The sequence below is a fragment of the Euprymna scolopes genome, chromosome 1 (assembly GCF_053919585.1).
Source record: "Euprymna scolopes isolate OS-2025 chromosome 1, ASM5391958v1, whole genome shotgun sequence".
In the NCBI taxonomy this organism is placed as follows: Eukaryota; Metazoa; Mollusca; class Cephalopoda; order Sepiida; family Sepiolidae; genus Euprymna; species Euprymna scolopes.
Window position 1 is genome coordinate 181,814,766 of NC_136482.1, and position 23,572 is coordinate 181,838,337.

The 23,572-nt window shown below is 33.6% G+C and overlaps 1 protein-coding gene across 11 annotated transcripts in view; it reads left to right on the plus strand.

The window, feature by feature from the left end:
- LOC145277896 (voltage-dependent calcium channel subunit alpha-2/delta-2-like) overlaps positions 1-23,572 on the plus strand; it is a 445,906-nt gene that overhangs the window by 74,415 nt on the left and 347,919 nt on the right. The window lies entirely within an intron of this gene.

Consider the following 23,572-nt stretch of genomic DNA (forward strand, 5'->3'; position numbering starts at 1 on the left):
TTACCCCCTCCCCCAGTTTTTTTTTTTTTTTTTCATTTGAATGTTTTTAAAGTCGGTATTGTCTTTTTACCATTACTTTTGTATACTGTCGGATTTTTCTCCTCTTCTGATAAGAAGCATTTAGCTTCGAAATGCCATGGTTTAAAGAGGTTTCTTCCCTCTTCTCCTTTCTCTAACCCTTATTGACTTGATAATGTAACAAAGTTTCTATGTAACTTTAATCTTTATCTGTTTAACCTTTTCCATATATCATGAACTTTCCCGTTGATTTTGACATATGAGGTTCTTACAACTTTGTATATTTAACCTCGTTTGTGAGTCGCAGGTGACATTTCAGTCCAGCCAATGATCTACGGAGAAGTCCACAAATTGTGCAAGAGTGTGGATTGTTGGAGTATATGGCTGGGACGGCGAACGATACTTTATTATTATATTTTTTTTTCCTTGTTTGACAATGTTTGATGCTGCATTTTTCATAATGCCATTGAAGCATGTAGACCTTCATTCATTACGACAAATCACTATCATATATATATATATATATATATATACACACACAGAGAGAGAAACGAAAGGTTGGTTGGTTGGTTGTTTTTGTTTTACGGCATATCAACCCTTTTCAGGTAATTTAATGCCGAATCCAGTGATTTTGAAGAAAATTTTTTTAATAGAATTTATTTATTTATTTATTTATTTTTTTTAAGTCGATTTCTATTGAACCCATAGTTGGGACCCTAACAGGTACTATCACTCCAGGTCAGAGTGAACCTGGGAGCAATGGCAATTAAGGGGTGGCTTCACACTCCACAAAGCCCGCAAGCTGGGGCCTCACCATCAGATATAGTTTAAGGTCATATCCAGGATCAGAAACGAAAGGGTAATGTTTGGTTTACAGAAAGAAAAATGTAAACTCAAAAATGAATATAAATATTATACAAATATTTATATAATAAACCAAACCAGATGTAAAAGCTCAATAAATCCAACAAAGAGACAGAGCTTAAATATAAAATAAAATAAAAATATTGATGTTGAAAACCATTTTATTTCAAATTTTCAAAACATTTTAAAACCTGTACGGAAAGTATAAAAAATTGTAATTATTCGACAAGGAGTACCAAAAAAGCAAGAAAACCCCTTATTCCATAGAGTTTCGAAAAATGCACTTCTTTTTATCAGAGGGAAGAGGTTCGCAAAATATACGATAAATTTTGCAGGTTAATGCATTAGAAGAAACAAATAATATGAAGTTTATCATATTTCATAAACAGTCATTTAACAGTTTATAATAATTTTTATTTTATATTATATATATGTAATAAAAGTTTAAACATAATTAGAGAATATTGTTTGCAAATATTACATTTGCAAAATGACTTGTACTGTCTGCTGAAAAAAAAACAATTCTACATATACTATTTCAACTTTTGTGTGTTTTTTTTTAAATATCTTCAGTTGACAAATTGGTTAGTCTGAGAGTATTTTGTTTAATAGAGCCTTGGTAAGGAATAAGTCTTATTCATCTTTTTATGTAGCGAGGAAGTTTTAAAAATATCTGTCAAGTCAAGTATTCAAAAATTTTCTTTTTACTTTTATTCACCACAAAGATTGATTTTGCCACTGAGACCTAAGGCTTTACTATGAAGAATTATAGAATATACCTATTGTGACATTTTAAGTAGGGAGTTGAGTAGTGAGATATCTGTTCACATTACATTTGAATTTCTGCCTGCTAGTACAGTCATGGAAGCAGGAAGCAGGAAGGGAACTCCAAAGGCTAGCAGTTTGCGGAAAGAATCTATTAGATTAGAAAACTTTCCGGCATCTAGTGACCTCAACAGCGAAGAGGTGATATTTTTCTGCTTCATGCATTGGTCAAGTGTATTTACATCAAGAGAGCACCAATGTTTCAAGTTCATTGGAGCAAATTCCATGGAAGTATATGTAAAACAAGCACATGGATGCAACATTGCAGTGATGGGACAGAGGTTGAAGCTTGGTTGACAGTGCATGTTCATGCAGAAGGGTCGTTCCAAAAGTAAAGTTTCATATTTTTTTTTTAACTCAAAAAGTTGAAGAGCTACGAAAACGCTAGTGGTACCCTTAAAATGGGCGACCTTCTGTGCTCCAAAATTTCTTTTTCTACATAGTCACCTCCATTCTCAGTGCACTTTTGCCAGAAATCCAATGACGTATCTCTGCTTCTGACGCACGTTCATGAGGGGGGGGGTTGTTTTCTTTTTTCCCCTCACACCGTTAATATTTGCAAACAGAGAGATGAAAATGTCAGGTTATGAATGCATACATTCAGTCATCATAACAATGCAATTCGCAATTTTCTCCGATCTATATAGGCGGAATGAAAAAAAAAATAGGAGGCATTACTTTCGGAACGCCTAAAACTAGTGGTTGATGCTCAAGCCCAGACGTAGCAACAATATTGCATGCATGGGCAAATGGTGGCTTTGTAGATATATAGGATACTAGCATGTTATTCTTTGCAGCAGGCTTGTCAATGTATTCTATGTATTTGTTCCAACTCTTGTAACCGGTTAATGTTAGTCTGAGGAGTTTGAATGTTGCAAGTTGCTATTAGCCATAGCAATCAGTGGTTGAAAAGGTTTCTTACAATTGTTAAAAGAAAGAGTTTTGTCTTGGTCGCATTGAATGTTACCATCCATTCACATCGTTATTTCACTACAGACTGCAGGTTATTTTCTAAGGATTCAGCCTTTGCATGGAATATGTGAGCATTCATTTTGCCCTCATGTCTAGAATCAAGCGAGTTTTTAGAGGAACGTTATTTGATAAATAAAAAGAAAAATCACATGATTGCTTGTAAAAAAAAAAATTCATTCAAGTAAAAAAAAAAAAAAATTCATTCAAGTAAAAAAAAAAAAAAATTCATTCGAGTAAAAAAAAATTCATTCAAGTAAAAAATCAAAAAAATTCATTCAAGTAAAAAACAAAAAAAAATTCATTCGAGTAAAAAAAAATCACCTGTTCAATGCAAGTTAATTGGTGACAAAATCTGAAAATTCTACAATGAAAACTGGCACCATTTCTTAACTAATTGTTTACTAACATAATCAATCACTAATTGTTAATTAATAATAATTACTAACTGATAATCAAGGTCTCTTATTTTAAAAAAAGATACATTAATTCTATTTTTCTCTCTGTGGTTTATATCTGTGTATATTAAATTAGATACGCATATTAAGTTAGATACGTGTATATAACCGATGCTATAAAGTAAGTTTGATTTTCTTATCAGTTTCTTCAAGCTGGGGATGGGGCATCCTACCAGATGCCAGACATTCACCCGCTATCTCATATACTCCAATCGAGAGATCTTTTTTAAAATTCTAACTGTTCCTTTAAGTGCAATTATTTGAATCTCTCTTACACTTGATTCACCGGGTATATTTACCAGGTAGATTTTAAATTTTTTTCATGAGTCCAGTCGTTCCTATAATTGATGGAATGATGGAAATCTTCCGAAAATTCCAATTTCTTTTCATGTTGTACATAAAACCTTGGTATTTTATTTTTTCCCTCTCAGCTCTGTTTACAATATCTATTTGTACAAAATATAAAAATTTACATTTGGAACAAATTAGGCACAAGGCCATTCAAAATGAGTGTCATTGCTCATTGGTCACAATTACTAAAAAATGTATTTCCTACTCTTAACTAGAATCATCTCAGTAAACCACAATACCACATTTACACTAGAGACCGTCCTACTTAAGATATCCCAAACCTTGCCCCTAGCCAAAAACGCAAGGACTCGTCTCCACAAGGATTGTTTAAGCATCCTCAACCTCTTTGTAAAGTTTAACTAACAATCATTCCATTTTAAAATCACGTAAAGAAGTAATCTTATCACGTATCCGGATAGGACACGCACACATAACTCACTCCCACATACTAAAAAGTGAAGACCACACCCTCCCCAAATGTATATCATGTCACAAACCTTATATAGTGAAACACCTTTTACTTGACTGCTATGATCTCACACAAATTCGTCAACACTACTACAAGACCACAAACTTAAAAGAACTCTTCGAAAAAGAAAATCCTAAAACCATTCTAAATTTCTTAAAAAGAGCAAATTTTTATGATAAAATATAAATACCATCAAATAACAAACTATATCAAAACATTACTCTAATATACCCAGCAAAAATCAACTCCAAAAACATTTAAAAATCTTAATTTTATATTCAGCATTAAATGACTCGAAGAAGGTCGATATGCTGGTTAAACAAACAAATAAATAAACATTCTATTTTATCAACCTTTATACGCAAATGAATTTTTGACTTTGATAAATGGTGATCCTTTATTATATACTAGCGGGGAGTACCCGGCATTGCCAAGGTGGGTGTATATTGGCACAATGACGAAGCGATGTTTAAAATGGCTTCCACATGGTTAAAATAAAAAGATTGAGAGAGAGGTGGGTAATTAGTTTTCCACGCTAACCATTAGGCCAAAGAGGAATGTGAATTCAATGAGCTGCTAATTAACTTAAGAATCATAGGAGTCGTCACGCATGTGCAGAAATGAACGTTGCTTTGAAACCTGGCCCGGGGGGGGGGGGGTTAGGTAAATTATTTATTTGCTTCTCCACGAAAGCAAATTAGAAACAAGGTTGTTTTTAACGTGGGGGAAAACCAGCCACTCTGGCAGTATCCAAATAAATAGTAATTGTCTCGGTATGAAGGGTTTCCCCTACATTGACCAAGGACCAATTACTTAGATGAAGTATCAGAACAGCTGGCCAGAGGCCAGTTAAGCTTCCCGTTTTCTGTTGTTTGCGTTCGAATAGTTTCGCTTTATACGAAAAAGTTAAACAAACTCTTGAGACGACGGCACAGTGGGAATTTTGTTTAACTCGATCAAAAAAAAAAAAAATGGAACGAAAAGATGCCCGTTTGCGAATGCGAGATATTACGATCTGGGAAGTATGCAAAACCTTCTCGCAGCATCTAACCGACTGGAGAACCCCGATGCAAAAAGCCTCTGGCAGACATGCACAAATGCTCGCACCCATTTTGGCTTTTTTATATATCTACGAGCGAGGGGTACCCGGCGTTGCCCGGGTGTTTAGAGGTGTGTGTGGAAACTCCGGGGATGGGGGGGGGGGTTAAAAAAAAAAGTAAGTATGAGGATCGAACCCGAACCGTTGAGGCAAAGTTGTAAATTAAAGTGTGAAAAAAAAAAATGTGCGACGTTAACGATTGTCCCACCGCGAGATGCTAACGGAAACACGTTTGAATTTATTTAATTACTTGGATTTCGCAGGTGCCCGTTTTAATGAGTTAATGAGGTCCAGTTTGACTGCGGGATAGTATTTCATTTACTGCAGAACGCTTTTTTTTTTTTTTTTTTTATTTTCCCAAGATGTTATAGGAAAAAGACTAACCCACATGCGGCGAGCGACAAATGTTGAATATTTATCTTCCCAAAATCGAGCAAATTAAATAGACAGGCGAGCTTTGTTGTTAACTGTGAGATATTACGATTTATATGTGATATAAAAAGTTTTAAAAAGTTGTGAAGCGAGCGACCGCTTCTCTGAAAAAAGCCTTTTGTAGACATACAGAAAAAGCGAACACACATACATACATACATTTTCGCTGTTATATATATATAGATAAATATAAAAGCAAAAATGTGTGTATGTATGTATGTTCGCTTTTGTGTATGTCTGAAAAAGGCTTTTTTCCAAGAAGCGGTCGGTCGGCTCACAACTTCTTAAAACTTTTTATCTCACATATAAATCATATCTATGAGTTAACGGAGGTTGCCTGTCTATTTAATTTGCTTGACTTTGAAAAGATAAATATTCAATATTTTTCACTCGCCGCATGTAGATTAGGCTTTTTCATATAATAAAAGCAACACTAATTCTGGCGATATTTTTTTTCCAGTTGCGATCGCTGGAAATGTCCGAAAGCAATCAGCTTTGATCAATGTGGAAATTTTCCTTATACCAGACAATTGCTATTTAATTTGGACAATCCCCTTTTTATGGGGAGCTGCCCCCCCCCCAACATCTTGGGAAAATAAAAATAAAAAAAGCGTTCCCGCAGAAAATAAAAATACTACCCCGCAGTCAAAGTTGACCTCATTAAGTCATTAAAACGTACACCTGCCAATTCTAAGTAATTAAATAAATTCAAACGTGTTTCTGTTAGTATGTCGCGGTGGCCCAGTGGTTAACGTCGCACGTTTTTTTTTTTTTTTTCACACTTTAATTTCCAACTTTACCTCAAAGGTTCGGGTTCAATCCTCATACTCACCTACCAATACTTTTTTTTTTAAATTTTACCCCCCCCCCCCCGGGAGTTTTGATTTACCCAAAGCCACACACACCTCCAAACACCCGGGCAACGCCGAGTACCCCCCCCCCCACTAGTTACATATGAAAAGAAAAATTAAACATCAACAGTGGCAGGGAATAGCAGTATGAAATAAAAGGATATAAATAAAAAAAATCGACCCTGCTTATTGTCCATCTGATGCAACAGAAGTAATTCTAGATGAGGGTTACATCCTCTTTAATAATCATAATAAATAGTTTGGGAAAGTTCTTGTTGACTAAAATAGACAACACTGTTGGCATGTTTGCATAGCAATTGTACTTCTAGTTTATCGATCAACCGTCGACAATCTATACATAGGTTTATATAATGTACACTTTACAGTGAAAAGCATCCAGTTTGTGTCTTCTTGACAGTGAGGAAAAGGGGATGCTGGTGATTTTTAACAGTTTCATTTAAAGATTAGCTATTTAGAGTGAGATATTGTTGGAGTGAATTGGATAGCTTAAGGCTGTTCAATCTTTGTTTGATCAATACAGAAACAAGTGAACTTTTCTTGAATTAAAGAAAGGATCACCATCATTGTTTGGTTAAAACCATGGCTTTGGAGTTAGTATGTCGTAATCTGAGCAAATTCATTATTTTAGGAGTCAGAGTAAAACCGTCATAAAATTTTAAGAGTCTGTCTAGCATTTGGACTACTCCCCTCAAAGCCAATTTTATACTTATTAATTAAATACCAAAATTTTAGATTATATATAAAAAACTTTTTTTATTTATTTTTTTTTTTTTTTTACATATCCCTTATCAAGGCCCAGAGGCCACTCAAGGATAAAGGTTAGAGTGTACAGTAGTCAGTGGGACAATATCGTAGTAATCGTTAATCATGGAAATTTGGTAAATGGGATTACTTAAAGGGAACGGTTCATCAAGAACTTGTTTACGTTGGACTTGAAGACGACCATATTGTAGTCAGCTGGAAAGCAGGCAAACAGAAGAGAGTTCCACAGGGGTGCAGTTCATTTTTGAAAAAGTGTTCAATTTTTAGTTAGGGAGTTCAGTTTCCAATGTAAGTTTAACCTAAAATGGTCTCTCTACTTGATTTTCTACTAATTTTTAATCCAGGCACATTTTTTTTTTTTAATATCAAGTCAAGAGACAACTTTATAGTTATATAGAAAATTAGATCGTCGATGGTTGATCAATAATAAGATTTTATAATCTGATACTTAAGTGGTAGTAAAAACTGTGAATATGATAGTGACCTCCCTTTGATATAACCTCGTTTTGCTCTAACTGCTTTTCTCTTACTTTGGTCTTCCTGCTGACTGCTATCAACTGGACTTAAGCAAATGTGGAACGAGTTATGCAGATTCTACCTTTTTATTAACGTAATATATGAACAGGTCACCCGGCATTGCCCAGTCATAAGATACGCTTAAATATGATATTTTAATTCATGCAGATTATTTATTACATATTTATTATTATAGAGACAATACTCTATCAATTATTATACTAAACCTAATATATAGTAGTGAGATCAAAACTATATATATATGTATATATATATATATATATATATATATATATATATAATGACTTGGGTACCATCAGCTAGAATCAAAACCGAAACATAGACCTCTCTCCCTCATTCCTTAGCTTCTGAACCATGCCTATACGAATGGAATTGCCCGATCATTGAAGGCAAGATGCAAACAAGCAAGGTCCACAGTTTTATGGTTGTTTGGTTGGTCGTTTTTGTTTTACAGCATATCAACCTTTTTCAGGTTATTTAATGGCGAATCCAGTGATTTTGAAGAACAATTTTTTTTAATAGATTATATATTTGTTTTTTTTTTGTTTTTTTTTTTCAGGTCGGTTTCTATTTAACCCATAGTTGGGACTCTAACAGCTACTACCAGTCTGGGTCAGGGTGGCAATTAAAGAGTGGCTCCACACTCCCCAAAGCCCGCAAGCTGGCGCCTCACCATCTGATATAGTTTAAGGTCATATCCAGGACCAATCAACGTTTGTTTCCATCTGAAAAACACACTTTATTATAAAACTAAACCTGAGTTAATCAACGTTTGTTGGTTGGTTGTTTTTGTTTTACGGCATATCAACCCTTTTCAGGTTATTTAATGCCAAATCCAGTGATTTTGAAAGCCAATTTTTTAATAGAATATATTTGTTGTTTTCAAGTCGGTTCCTATTTAACCCATAGTTGGGACCCTAACAGGTACTACAACTCCGGGTCATAGAGCAATGACAATTAAAGGGTGGCTCCACGCTCCCCAGAGCTCGCAAGCTGGGGCCTCACCATCGGATATAGTTTAAGGTCATATCCAGGACTGGCAGAGTTTTACGATTTTATATATACTCTTATTACATAATGTATTCTTAATTCCGTCAGTAAGTTGGTTCATTATATGAACTATTTTAAACAATTTCTCCCACAAATTGTTTGAAACTTTCTGAAATTGACATCTGTTACATTTCTTTCTAGGGATGTGAACGAGTAACAAATAAAAAATAAAAAAACTAATAAAACTCAAAGTTGAAATAAAAAGATATTTGTTTTAACATGAAACGAAACATACAAATAATATTTACAAGTAAATACACTTTCTTAGTACTACTGCTACTAGCTTTCAAAGCGATTACAAGGTCTAGCATTGCTGGTGAAAGGGAGATAAGAAGTATTAACATTAAATCCAATGTTTTATGCATGGATAAATCTAATATCAAAAATATTAAAATATAGTTCTTTGGTCTGCAAGAAAAATATACAGAAATCTTTGTATTTACCGAAATTCCAGTTTCTGATGCAGTTGTTGACCTTTAAAGAGTTTCTTTTGGCTGGATTTTCATCCTAGAAACATAACCAGAGTTCTTAGCAAGTAGCAACTTAACATTAACCACTTGGTTAACAAACTGACGTGACTTATAGTGTAGCGTCCTTATATTGGTTTCTGCATAGAACATTTTAATGTTCCATTCCAGATTGTTCCGAAAATGCTCTAAATAGAACATTTCAATATCCTATTCCTTTTTGTAAGGAAAATGAAATGTCATAACACGTTTTTATAAGAAAAATGCCTTCTCATAACACATCTATATAATATTCTGTTCGTTCCTTCCTTAGTCACTACTAGAAATCCTGGACAAGAATATGAGTGACCTGCCTTTGTTATAACATTGTTTTGCTTCTGAAAAAATCTGACTGCTTTCCTCTTACCTTAGTATTTCGGCTGATTGCTATCGACTTAAAATACTTGGTTATGGTCAAGATTGTCTGCATGTTTTGAATTTCGGTTTCTGTTGACCATTTGGTTGGATAATTAGACATTGTCAGGTGGACAAGAGAACCGTTCTTAGCGTGTTGAAGGGTGGATTTTGCATTATTTGCAACCATTTTTCAGAATGGACCATATCTTGCTTATCACTGTTATCTTGTCTGCAGAACTTAAAAAAGAGCAACCAATCTTGACTATAAATAAATTTTTAACGAAATGACCAAAAAAAGAAAATATAAATTGGTCTTCAAAATCAATCGTTAAAAAGGTAAACATAATTTAAACAATAATAAAAAGATAATAGAAAATATTTAAATTTTTAAACTTGTACTACTAACATTAGTGTATTAACATTCCTAAAAAAAAAAAAAAATTATACTCAAGATATTAGTTTGCCCGTTTAATAGCCAATCAATTGTTTTTAATTATTTTATGCTGAAATATCTATATCTATATATATAAAAGCGAAAATTTGTGTGTGTGTTTTGTGTATATCCGCCAAAGGCTTTTTTCGCCGGACTTCTTGGTCGGCTCACTCCTTCTTAAAACTTTTTATATGACGTCTAAATCATAATATCTACGACTTAAGAACGGGGATCGCGGCTATCTTTAATTTGCCCGACTTTTACGTGCTATTTGTGAGATATTTTTCATTACCCTTTTCAGTATAAAAAAAGCGAATGATGGGGCGGGGGAAACAGAAACTGGCTTGCAGCACAAAACTAGGTCAAACATCACACGACTTAATTTCCTTGCACCTGTTAATTTCACTTTATAATCGCTAATTTAAGATGCTTATCACTTCCTCTCCCCATCGTGGCTGAGATGGTTAGGTCTCAGGATTTTTCTCCATTTCGTTTCCACCTTCACGTCAAGGCGTCGGGGGTGGAACCTATCTTTCTACTAAAACTTTTTTCTTTTACACTTCCAAACACCCAGCCAACGTTTTTTTTATTTTTTTTTAAACGGGGTTGTTTTGACCTACCCCCCCCCAACACACACGCCTCCAAACATCTGGGTAACGCCGGGTACCCCCCCCCCGCTAGTATATATATAAAAGGCAAAATGTGTGTTAGTGTGTGTGCATACATTTTTTGTGTATGTCCGGCAAAGGTTTGGGGAGGGGTCGAGGGGGGGGGTCACTGTTTCTTAGAACTTTTTGTATGCTACCAAGATTGTAATATCTACGATTCACAAAACGAGGTCGTGTGTATCTTTAATTTGGGCGACTTTTACACGCTGTTTTCACAATCTCTTAAAATGGCTTTTCCGTATATAAGCAAAATTGAACCCGTAGCAAAATGAGCCTCCTTGACACTCGTGCTCGGGACATCCAGAAAGCAACGAGGTTTGATCAATGCAGCCAAAACCCGTCATATCAGACAATTGCTATTCATTTGGACACTCCCCTCTTTATGGGGAGCTGGTTTTCCCCAACATTTTGGGAAAACTGGCTTGCAGCCAAAGTGAAGTCACGTGATGTTTGACCTCATTAAATTTACACACCTGTCACTTTACTTTTCAATCGTTAAATTAAAACGCTTTTCATTTCGTGGCCGAGCGGTAAGGTGTCAGGTTTTTTTCACTTTTTTTTTCACCTTCGCCCCAAGGCTTCGGGTTCAAGCCTACCTACCTATCAAAATTTTTTTTTTGCTTTTACACCTCCAAACAACCGGCCAACGCAGGGCACCCCCACTAGTCTAATATACAAAAGGCAAAATAGAGGCAAACATTTTTGTATGTTCAAGAAAAGCTTTTTACGTCGGGGTTCTCATGTCGGTTAGATTCCGGTAGAAGTTTTCTAATACTTCCTAGATCATAATATCTCAGATTCGCAAAAGGACACAGTTTCTTTCATTTAAAAAAAATTTTTTTTATCGTGTTTTAAAAAATTCCCGCCGTCCCATCTGTTTATCTTTCATATAAATAAAGCAAAACTAATCGAACCGCAACCGCCAACTCTTAGCCTTCGCCTGTGTAGTATCCGTTCTGTAATTCATCCTTGGGTAATATAAGAGAAACCCTTCATACTGGGACAATTACTATTTATATAGATACTGCCAGAGTGCCCCCTTTTTTTTTGGGGTGAGCTGCTTTTCTTTCACATTAAAAAACGACCTTTGTGGGAGGTTTAAAAGCAACACCATTTCTGCAAGTCATCTTTTTGATTGATTACGTTTAATTCGAACGCTTTACACTTCCGGTCACATCATGGAGTAGTGGTAAGATGTCAGATTTTCTTTCACTTTCTTTTCCACCTTCGCGTCATGGGTTCGAGCCTGCCTGCCTACTACCACTTTTTTATTTTGTTTTGTTTTTACACCTCCAAACATCCGGGAAACCCAGGTTCGTAACATTAAAATATTAAACGATTAATTGGAACAAAAGTTGCTAATTTAAAAACAAAATATGAGAAAAATTGCAGCTTTATACCTTTTCCCCAGCAATATTAGTGTGTAAAATAACCTCAGTAGATTCAACTGGATTGGAACTCGGCATAGCCAATTTCATAGTCCACAATGCAATCACACATTCCCTCTTGAGAGATGAGAATGCTCAAAATAAAGCCTAAGTGCAAATTATTATAAAAAAAAAAAATGCAATAATGAAACGTCCTTGCTTTAAAAGATTTTTATTCAAAACCCAACTTGGAAAGCTATTTAAATCCATGGCCAAATATAGTTTTTAAAGAAACAGGCATGTTTATAGAAAATCAAAATCAATGAAAAACATTGATATTATGAAATGTTTTGAAAACAATTTTAAGATTTAATTTTTTTTTTTTTTTTTAATATCATTATGTCAGATAGTAGAGCAGGGCTGAAAAATATTAAAAAGCTGTGATTGATCAAACACGATCACATGTCAAGTTAAAGCATGAAGGGGGGGCATAAGATATGAAGCAGGAGTTATCATTTTTTTTTTATTTGTGTTCACCCCTTACAAAGCATATGGCCACTTGGATGTAAGGGGCTACTATTTGGGACCATGTCTAGGAAAGATTAACAAGATATTGGTTTACATTACATTTAAACTTCTGCATATCAGTACAGTCAGAGAAGCAGGTAGCAGGAAGGGAATCCCAAAGTTTAGCTGTGCGAGGGAAAAAGCTATTGGAGTAGAAAAGTTTCTGGTATTTAGGAACCTCAACAGTGAAGGGGTGTGATTTTGTTGCTAAGCGGGTTTGTTGGGGATATGTACATTGAGGGGGGAGTACAAGTGCAATGAGTTCATCAGAGCACATTCCATTAAAATACTTGTAAAACAGGCACAGGGATGCAACATTGTGGTGATGGGACAGGGGTTGGGGATTAGTTGACAAAGTAGGACCTACTAAAAGGAGAGACTAGTGGTAGATGCACCAGCCGAGATGTGGCAACAATGCTCCATGCATTGGTCAATGGTTGCTTTGTAGAGGTACAGGGTACTTTCGGGTGTAAGTAGTCTTCTAGCTCGATAGAGGGAATCCACCTTCTTTGCAGTAGCCTTCATAATGTCCTCTATGTGTTTGTTCCAGTTCATATTGCTCGTGAATGTTAGGCCGAGGAGTTTGAAGGAAGAATTCTCAGGTAGGGTGTTATTTGTTATGGATATCGATGGTTGGAGACGCGTCTTGTAATTGTTAAAGGAGAGCAGCTTAGTCTTACTAGCATTAAATGTTACCATCCATTTATGGTCTCATTCCACTATGGTCTGGAGGTCATTTTCTAAGGATTCTGCCATTGTCTTAGATTTATGTACATTTGTTTTTCCCTTGTGCATGTTATAGAGCATTACATCATCAGCAAATATACCCATCTCGGACACAATATTTAAATCAATTGAACCATTGGAAATAATATTAGTAGTGTAATCCATAGAGGGAATTTGGTGACTGCTATTTGTCATGGATATCAGTGGTTGGAGATAGTTAAAAGAGAGTGTTATGCTAAATAATATGTAAAAGATATCAGCTCCTACAATTTTTGGCATACAACAATCATCCAAACAATGGATGAACTATGCCATGTTCTCCTCTCGAAGAGCTGTATGGGAATATGGGCAAACAGCACCAATTATAGAGTAGACTGAAGGGTTACTTCCCTTGAGGGACAGAGAGTTCTGCCATGTAACTTTTTACCCTTTGTGGGAACGATGCCCACTTGAATTAGTAAGACTCGAGAATGAACGATATTACTTACCGCTCATGGTAGAACCACCACGAAAGTGAGTACCGCTTTATTGTATTGTTCCGTTGCTATTTTCATTCACGTTTGTCGATGTTGTAATAAATATGTAGTTATGTACTTGGGCTTAGTCTAGTCAGTCATTGTATGCTATTTATGCTTGTAAGTATTTTCTATTGCACGTTAATTCAATTAATAATAAGACCCTAATACTTACAGTCCTGAATATGGCCTTAAACTATATAAAAAAATATATATATTCTATTAAAAAAATTTTCTTCAAAATCACTGGATTCTGCATTAAGTAACCTGAAAAGGGTTGATATGCCGTAAAACAACCAATCAACCAACCTAATACTTACAGCAGAGCCATCCTTCTTGCATGAACGCCCTTTAAAGAAAGAAGTGGGGATATTTTTCAACTTGGTTATCTCGATAAGGAAAAGCTCCTAAAGCCTTATGAAATGCCATACAACCTGGATGATGATTGCAAATTGATTTAATAAATTAATCTATCTATATATGAAAGTGAGAATGTGTGCGTGAGGACAACTTCTCAACCTATATACTCAACGATTTTTTATCTACAGACTTGAAATTTAATATATAGGGTATTCAGACATGTGGAAACCTTTTTAATTGGCTTTCATTTGGAAAAAAGCTGCTAAGGGGTCAAAATTGAAAAATTCCTAGTTGGGGGGATCATCAGATTTTTATCTGTTTGCTAACTGTTTCATGACTGCGCATGTGCAAATCGTTCACATGACAGCTTCCTTATGCTAAGAATAAATAGGTTTGAAAGCACGTTTTAAAGATCATGGCAAGCTGGCTTAATGGTTAATGTACTTGACTCACTATTTTTTTAGATTTTGGTTTCGATTTTATTTTTTTTACTTACAAGAAGTGAGCTGTTTAGGAAAAACATAATACTCACATGCACCTGTCTCGGTTTCTTTCCATTTTTTTTTTTTTTACTTCACTTTTTTTAAAGGAATTTAACGTTGCATTTAATACCTACAGTTTTTCTGTTTATTATTAAACTGTTAACAAAAAAAGACGTTACGATATCACATTTATACACATGATAAAAATGGCTTTCTAATTGATTTGTCGTGCTTCGTTTCGTTTTCTTTTTTGTAAATTTTAACACGAATATTTCACCGTTTCATCTCGGATTGTAACAATAAAATTACTTTTGTAAACAAAACCCTGTTCTCAGAACAAAAGGGAGATAACTATGTAATTTCATTACTATGTAAAAGCCCTGACGTCCGAGAGTCAACTAATTATGTATACAGATATAACTGTTTAATCCAGCACCCGGGCAATGCCGGGTACATCTATTAGTATTCTGTATGATTTAATAAGGTCATCATTTATGTTTCTGAATTTTTTAGATGAAGACTAGTTATTCATATTATTTGAATTCTTCGGACTACTGTTCTCATCACAACGTTTCGGTTAATGTAACCTCCGATCTTCTTCAGGTGTGTCTTGTCGAACTCAAGAATCCTTCTGTCAAATTTGGAGATCTGCATGGAATTTCGAACAGAATCATTTATTTAATCCACAGGGGTAGCATGCTCTCGTTCTGTCAGCCATGACTTGGTAGAAGTCTTAAGTAATTCACAATTGTATTTTGAATGCTGCTCACACTGAAGACCGAACGTTTTTCCTCCAGAACAGTGTAACTTATAACTGAATTTTACCAAATACTTTGTCCACTATGCCACGGGTCCTTGCAGAACAGAAACACTTGAAGAAGTTCGGAGGTTCCGTCAACTGAAATGTGAAAATAACAAGATGAGAATAGTAGTCTGAAGAATCTAAATAATACAATTAATATTAAAATGTTAGTTTATTTTACAAAGTATTGCGTTGTAAGTTGGCTTATAAATACATATCATACATATCATTTTAATATATATATATATATATATATATATATATATACACACACACAAACAAGCAGTTAATAAAACATGTTAAAAACACTTTAAATATGTTTTTAACTCATTTCAATCTGAAAAGGAAACACTAGATAAGTGGATAGTCCTAAATCCACGGAGTTTCGAAGAAATACTTTCCTTCTCATCAGAGGGTAAGAATTAGCAAAATGCAGGATCGGATTTTGCATGTAAAAGTATTTGATGAAACAACAAGTAAGTCAAAGATCTTACTTGATAACAAAAATGTGAAGCAGAGGGAATATGGTGAAGAAAAAGGTGATTACACGTGAATGGATAGTCTGGTGGAAGATAAATAATCCAGTGACGCAAAATCCAAATATATAACTTCAAGAAAGTTAATTGAATTTCCATTTGCACAAGTAAAACCCAAGGAAATCCCGTAATTGGAAGAAGATGGTACATAATAATCCAAAGGCAGAAATCCATGGAATAATTCATAAAAATGTGTACAAGGAAAAAAAAGGAAAAATTTCAGTAATATTAATAAAAGAAAAATAAGATATGCTTTTCACTCTACTGCCGAGACATAAATATAAATAAGAACGATCAGGGAAGAAAAAAGAGGAGAAAAATTTTTTTTTTTATTATATATATATATCTATATATATATAGATATATATATATATCTGCGATTGTTAACCAATGAAGTGTAATGAAGTGAAGAGGTTGAGTAACCAACGAGGTGAATACAAAGAATACTCAATACCGAAGTAGATGAGGGTATACTCTTTATTTGTTTTTACATAAGCAGTAATATGTTGCTACACAGTCATGAGCATGTTTAGGTTAGCTAGCTACTGGTAACTAGAGGCCTGTTCAGGCGATATAGCTTATACGAAAGCAAAGTTTTCAATATATATATATATATATATATATATATATATATATATATATATATTAGTTAAATCACAGATTAGATAATCAAATGAATTATTGTTTTATTACAGTTAGATAATATTTTCTGATGATATGAGCCATTTTTGAAAATCCATGGATTAAGGAAATAAATATCATTCTTTTCCATATATTCCTTGCTTCAAATTCTTTACTTGAATATATTTTTATGTATATTTTAATCTAAAGAATTTAACCTTAACTCTTATACACATGCACACACACACACACGCACATATATTAGAAAATCTGTCTTGGTCCAGAGGGTCTAGTCTTGTCATATAAGTCATTGTACCTAACTTCAAAGACATCACTACAACGAGCTGTCTTTGATGGTTTGAGCTTGCAGCATGTCACTGAGAAGAAAGAATTAATTTGCAGCAGAATCCTATCTACTTTTCTATCTGAGTGGTTCAAGCATATCGATGTCCAACTGAGGATGTGAGCAACATCCATCAGAAAGCACCTAGCCGAACTTGTACGTCCAGTGGTCAGTTTGCAATGGTGAAATTGCTATTGGTTAATGATCTTGTGCGATCTAACTTCAAACCAGCGTGGATGAGTTGCCATGGTTTGAGATGCGTTAACAGCATTGCAAAAAGAACAGGAAATAGATTTTAAATTTTACACACTAGATTTTTGAAAAACCTGTGCAAAAATAGGTTTGTGAATTTTGTAAAGAATTGGACTTCTCCAAGCAATTTTTTTTAAAAATATTAGCAAATTTTTATTCTAATTGGATAATATCTTTAATAATAACATTAAAGGGCAATTTTATGTGTGTGTGTATTTCTTGCATCAATGTAACTTTGATAATTTCATATTAACTTATTTTTTTATTTATTATTAATCAAATATTTATTGAAATAAAAAGTACAATTTCAAAGATCATATATCTATATAATTATAAAACTCAAATGACCTTGTAACGAGTGATGTAACCCACTTTCCGGTTTACAACATCCGGTTGTGCATGCGCGCATAAACATTAACCCATAACAACGTAAACAAATGAACACAAATTGCTTCTTTTGCAGATTTTGACCTGCACACTGAAGTATTAACGTTATTATTTCGAAATTATTATTTAACATGGGAAGAGTGGAGGTGTTTTGCAACTATTCTTTATTACAACTATACTGTCGCTATTTTCTTACAACTAAACAACTTTAACCAGTTGACAAACATAAGAACAATTGTAGTAAAGCCAAGACTACTACTACTACTCTCTATCTGTCCCTTTTCCTTCCTTCCTTCCTTCCTTTTTTTATTTTTTGTTTACATTTCTAGATACAAAATGGTTGTGTGAGAACGGTGAATTTGTTGACACATTTACTAATCTGTTTCAATATTAGTTTTATTTTATTTTATTTATTTATGTTTTATTTTTTGCTTCAAGTTTTATTAATTATTTTTTTTTAGATTTTAAGTTTCTCTAACTTGGTTGAAGGATTCCAATATGGGTTTTTCATTTTTATATTTCTCATCGGTAGGTTCATTTGCATTTTTGCTGCTAAATGACTTTCATCTGCGTTCAATTCATAGGAAAATCATGTTTAACTTTCGATTTTTGAGCGATTAATCGTAAAAATAGGTAACTTTACACGAATAGGGAGGATTTTTTTTTTCATAGTGATCCGTTCGTGATTTTTCATTTTAATATACTTTCATAGAAATGTTTCTGTTATGTCAAAAAAAAACAAAAAAACTATTTTCTTTACGTCACAAGTGTCACGCTCATACATGAATTCCATAGCTAATATAACATACTGATCCAACGGGTCACGGGTAGCTATATATATATATATATATATATATATATATATGTATATATATATATATATATATAGGACAAAAGATTGGAAGAGGAATTTACTAATCAAGGCAAAAGCAAACTCAAAAAAGCAATTATAAATATTGCTATTTATATAGTAATCCCAACCAAATGACTATAGCTCATAAAATTGTTTAGTATCATCTTCTGCAGTAACCAGCAAATGCTAGAAATGCTAATATCTAGCATTCATATCTGATTTTTTTGCTATCAGTTTTCCTGAGAAGAATAAGCATTCTTTGAAACTCTGTGGATTAAGGATTACCTAACACACCAGTTTTGGAGTATTCGGCAGAACAATAAAAACTAATTGTAAACTTCTATTTTACAGCTTTGTTCTCACTATTATATATATATATATATATATATATATATATATATATGCGTATATGTGTTTTACTATTTACCTTAATCAGGTAAACTGTGCCTTTGTCCTGTAAGTGCCTAACCATTGGCTGATTAGAATGGGCGCAATTACAACTAAGAAGCTGATTGGTTAACTAGCAAATTCAATTCCATGGGTTTATATAAAAAATATGCAATAACCACAACTCTTCGCATAAGCCTGACAAATTCTCATGAGGATGAAATGCGGAATGTTCTGTGTAACTTAATTGCCATGTATATTTTGATAACTTATATATATATATATATATATATATATATATATATATATATAGTATGATTTTTGAGTACTGGTTTCTTCTGCGGAAAGCAACCATTTATTAAGTCGCCTGACGAGGACTTTTAGTTTTAACTGACTATTTGTCCAAAACATTAGCATGTCCAGTGTCGCGACCATGTAAATTTATTTATATTAATAAAAAATATATTTTGCTTTTCTTTTATTGAGCACTCTTAATAACCTTGTTAAATTCATTTGAATACCCTTAGTCTAATATATATATATATATATATATATATATATATATACACTAGACTACCCGTGACCCGTTGGGTCAGTATGTTATATTAGCTATGGAATTAATGTATGAGCGTGACACTTGTGACGTAAAGAAAATAGTTTTTTGTGACATAACAGAAACATTTCTATGTAAGTATATTAAAATGAAAAAAGAATATAGATTTTTATGAGTCATTCTGTTTATAATTGTTTATTTTATTTTTTAAATCTTACAACCATTGAATTATAAGTGGTTGTCATACTTATAGGTAAATGTGCACTGAACAGATACCATAATACTTATTATAGTTAAATTCAAATTTTGATATATCTTTTAATTTAAACGCGAAAAAAAACCCCAAACAATTGGGATGTATAAAACGTACACAGTAAAATAATACATTTTATTATTGCGTTGATTTATTTGTAACACAAATGAAAAAAAAAACATATTTTCAGGGTTATTTATTTATGTTGGTAGTGTAGAAGAAAATGTATGAATGTTTTTTAAGAAAGGTATATTAAAAAATAGGGAATAAATTTAAAAAAAAAAAAAGGAAGGCTGTGGGTAAATCGGCATTGTAAAATGCTCTTATGGTTGTCAAAGGTTAAAACAGATTTATTTGTAAGAAAATTGCATTAAAATAACTTAAACATAATACGGAAATGAACGATGTAAAAGAAATGCAGAAAATAATAACAATTTATTTGGATAATTTAAACGCGAAAAAAAAAAAACAATTGGGACACTGAAAACGTACACAGTAAAACAATATGTTTTATTGTCGCGTTGATTATTTGTTTATGTACGCATGCACAACCAGAAGTTGTAAATTGAATGTTGGGTTACAACACCCGTTACAAGATCGTTTGAATTTTATAATTATATATATATATATTTTAATTTTTAAATTCAAGTCAAGCAAAATGCATTTTTGTTTCTTCATATACAAGTCAACCATTTAAATATTTTGTTCACAGTTAAAACTAAAAGAATTGTTTTGTGACCCTTTCCAATTCTAAAGGAATCTGGAAGCAGTTAAACCATTAAATAGAAATAATCCTATAAATTATAATCAAAACAGGACATTAACATTAAATTAGTTATAATAAGTTAAAATTAGTTATAAGTTAAAATTAGTTATAAGTTAAAATAAACAAACGACATGGTTAATACAAAGGCAAAAAAAAAGTAAAAGTTTTTTTTAAAAAAATCTCCCGGGCAACACCAGGTTAAGCGCAGTCAGTAATTTATAAGAGTTTCAGAAAACAATAACTGCAGGCGACAACAAAGTCCGACAACAAAAGGTGCTATTGCGTGCATGTTATTACAGAATAGGTGGGAAAGCAATTTGAAAAAATAGATAGCTGTGTAATAAAAGGTAGTAATTCACAAAAAGGGGAAGTAACTCAAAATAGTATACACATATTCCCAACACACATCAATAACTTGCACAAATGAAATGACAGAAGTAACAAAAAAGAAAAAGAAAATTTTTATATATGGGCAAAAATATTTCCCATAATTCAATATATCTAAACCTATTAATTTGGAAGAGACATAAACAATCCTCCTGCCATAGGATCTTAATAATGGAATCGATTGTTTTTCCTATAAAAAAAAGAATTAGAAGTAATGAGTAGAAAGCTTTCAAACATCTACGGATCGCTACAGTGAAAGGAAAGGATCTTGCTGATTGTCAGGTTGGGTGGGTGGGGGTATTTTTATATCAAAGGGTCACCAGTGCAGCAATTTCATCAGAGTGCATTCCATTAAACAAAGAGAGAGATGAAACATTGTGGTGATGGGACCGAGGCTGGAGCTTGGTAGACAGTGTGGAATCTATTGGATTAGAGGCTCTTTTTTAGATCCCATCTAAGAGGGGAGAGACTAGTGGTTGGTGCACCAGACTAGATGTGACAAAAATGTTTCATGTATGAAGATGAATACTGACTTTGTAGAGATATAGGATGCCGACAGGTCTAAAAAGTTTTCTAGCATGGTAAAGGGAGCTCAGCTTTCTTGCAGTACACTTGCCATAATCTCAAGTGCAGTGCTATTAACCGTGACAATTAATGGTTAAAAGGTTTTTAATAATTGCTAAAAGAAAGAAGTTTTGTCTTAGTATCATTCACCTATGCTTGGAGTATTGTCATTCATTTGTGGTCTCATTTGCAGAGTTGGAGGTCACATTTCACTTGAACTTCTGCATACATACAATTAGGGAAGCAGGAACCCATAGGGAATTCCAAAGCCTAGCAGTTCTGGGGAAGAAACTATACGAGTAGAAGGCTTTCTGACATCTAGGGATCTCCACTGTGTAGGGGTGGGATTTTGCTGCTTTTCGGGGGTATTTATGTTGAGGGATTACAAGGGCTTGTAGTTCGTCGGAGCATCCACCATTAAAATACTTGTAGAACAAACAGGGGATGCAACATTCGGGATTTTTCTGTACGCTCGGGTACCCTGAAATGGATACCCAAGCATACAGCTAAGTCCCATGCGGATATCTTTGCTAGTGGCTTAATAAAGGGGAGGGGGAATAAAAGATTTTATACTTTAGTGATTGTTGCTTGTATGATGAGTATAAATGATATTTTTATGCAATTAGATTGGATCATAAAATGAGTAAATGAATGATTGTGACTAAGTTAACAAGACGCTCATCATCATTCCTTCCTTGGCCTTGTGCCACATTCTGTACATTCATAAACAAATAAGTTTATGAGTATCTTTGCAGTATACTAATCTCAGAGAGAAGACAGGTTTGCTTGGCATAGTGGTTCTAGCCACTGATAATGGAGTTGCCATACTAAGTTCATGATTCGGCCTGAACCCTTGTTCTCTTTCAGGCTAATATCCTTAGAAAAGTAGAATTCAGCAAATTTCTTTTCACCGCAGGTTAAATAGTATTACTAGATACTAACCTTATTTTACTAACATACCTCAAGAGAGATGAATGTGTAACATAGTGCTTGTAGCGTGCATGTAAGAAAATTCACAACAATTGTAGAATAGCTGACTCCCGAAAATATTAGCAGCAGCAGCAGTCATCTTAGCACATATGCAAATTAAGGAAGTGTGCAAACACTGATGTCACAGGAAGGAGGAGAAAAAAGGACAGGACATGGTCGAGCGAAAGGAGAAGCAAATGGCATGCTGGGAAAGATAGATGTATGACGTTGAGGATGAGAAAGCATTGGCTAGGGCTGCGTGAAGTGGCAGGGAAAGACACTTTTAAAAAGCACATTTGTGTACGAAAAGACTTTTGAAATATGAAATGCGTTATTTTGGAAGAATCGTGAATACATTTTCATTTGTACTTTAAAAAATACAGTCGGATTTCTTTCTTTTTCTTTTTTTTTTTTGTTTGTTTGTTTGTTTCTTTGCAATGGTACCAGACAATGTGTGGGTCTGAGTGGTTGAAATATAACAACACGGTTTGAGTGTAACGGCTGCATTACAAATGCTACTTTATACAACTTGTCGTGACATACTGCATTGCAGCTTACCAAAGGATGAATAAATTTGTAACGTTTAAAAATTTTCAAAGCATTCGGGAGCGTTTAAATTTGTCAAATAGAAATAATTTTATAAATTGTATATGGAACAAGGAAAAAATCTTAAATCTAAAAAGTACAAAAAAAATCTATTTTTAATTGCAAAATCATTTTTTAGTTACTATAATTGATTAAAGAAAAAAGCATTTATTAACCTCCCAAATGGAACAAAAGTTTTCAAATTTGTTTTTCTTTTAATTTTATAAATCTCTGTAAAAATTGTTTTGATATTGATGATTGTTACGAAAACTAAACAGTCACTTGGACAGTGATATTCATACGAAGCATATTTCTCCAAATTCAAATAAGATTATGAAGTTAGAATTGTATTTTTATTATTTAGTTTTTCTATTTAGTAAATTTTCTTACACAAATACAACTCGTGTTTTAATCCAACTAGCCTGGGTGCCCTGCCTTGCCGGGGTGGTTGGAAGTGTGTGTTGAGAAAAAAAAAAAAAAAAGTGGTAGTAGGCAGGCAAGCTCGAACCCGTACCGCAAAGAAGGAAAAGAATGTGAAAAAAATAGTGACGTCTTTGTTGTTACACCCATCGCCAAACTGGAAATGGCAATCGAAAAGAGGGGATGACTTTCTGAAATATCTGAAGA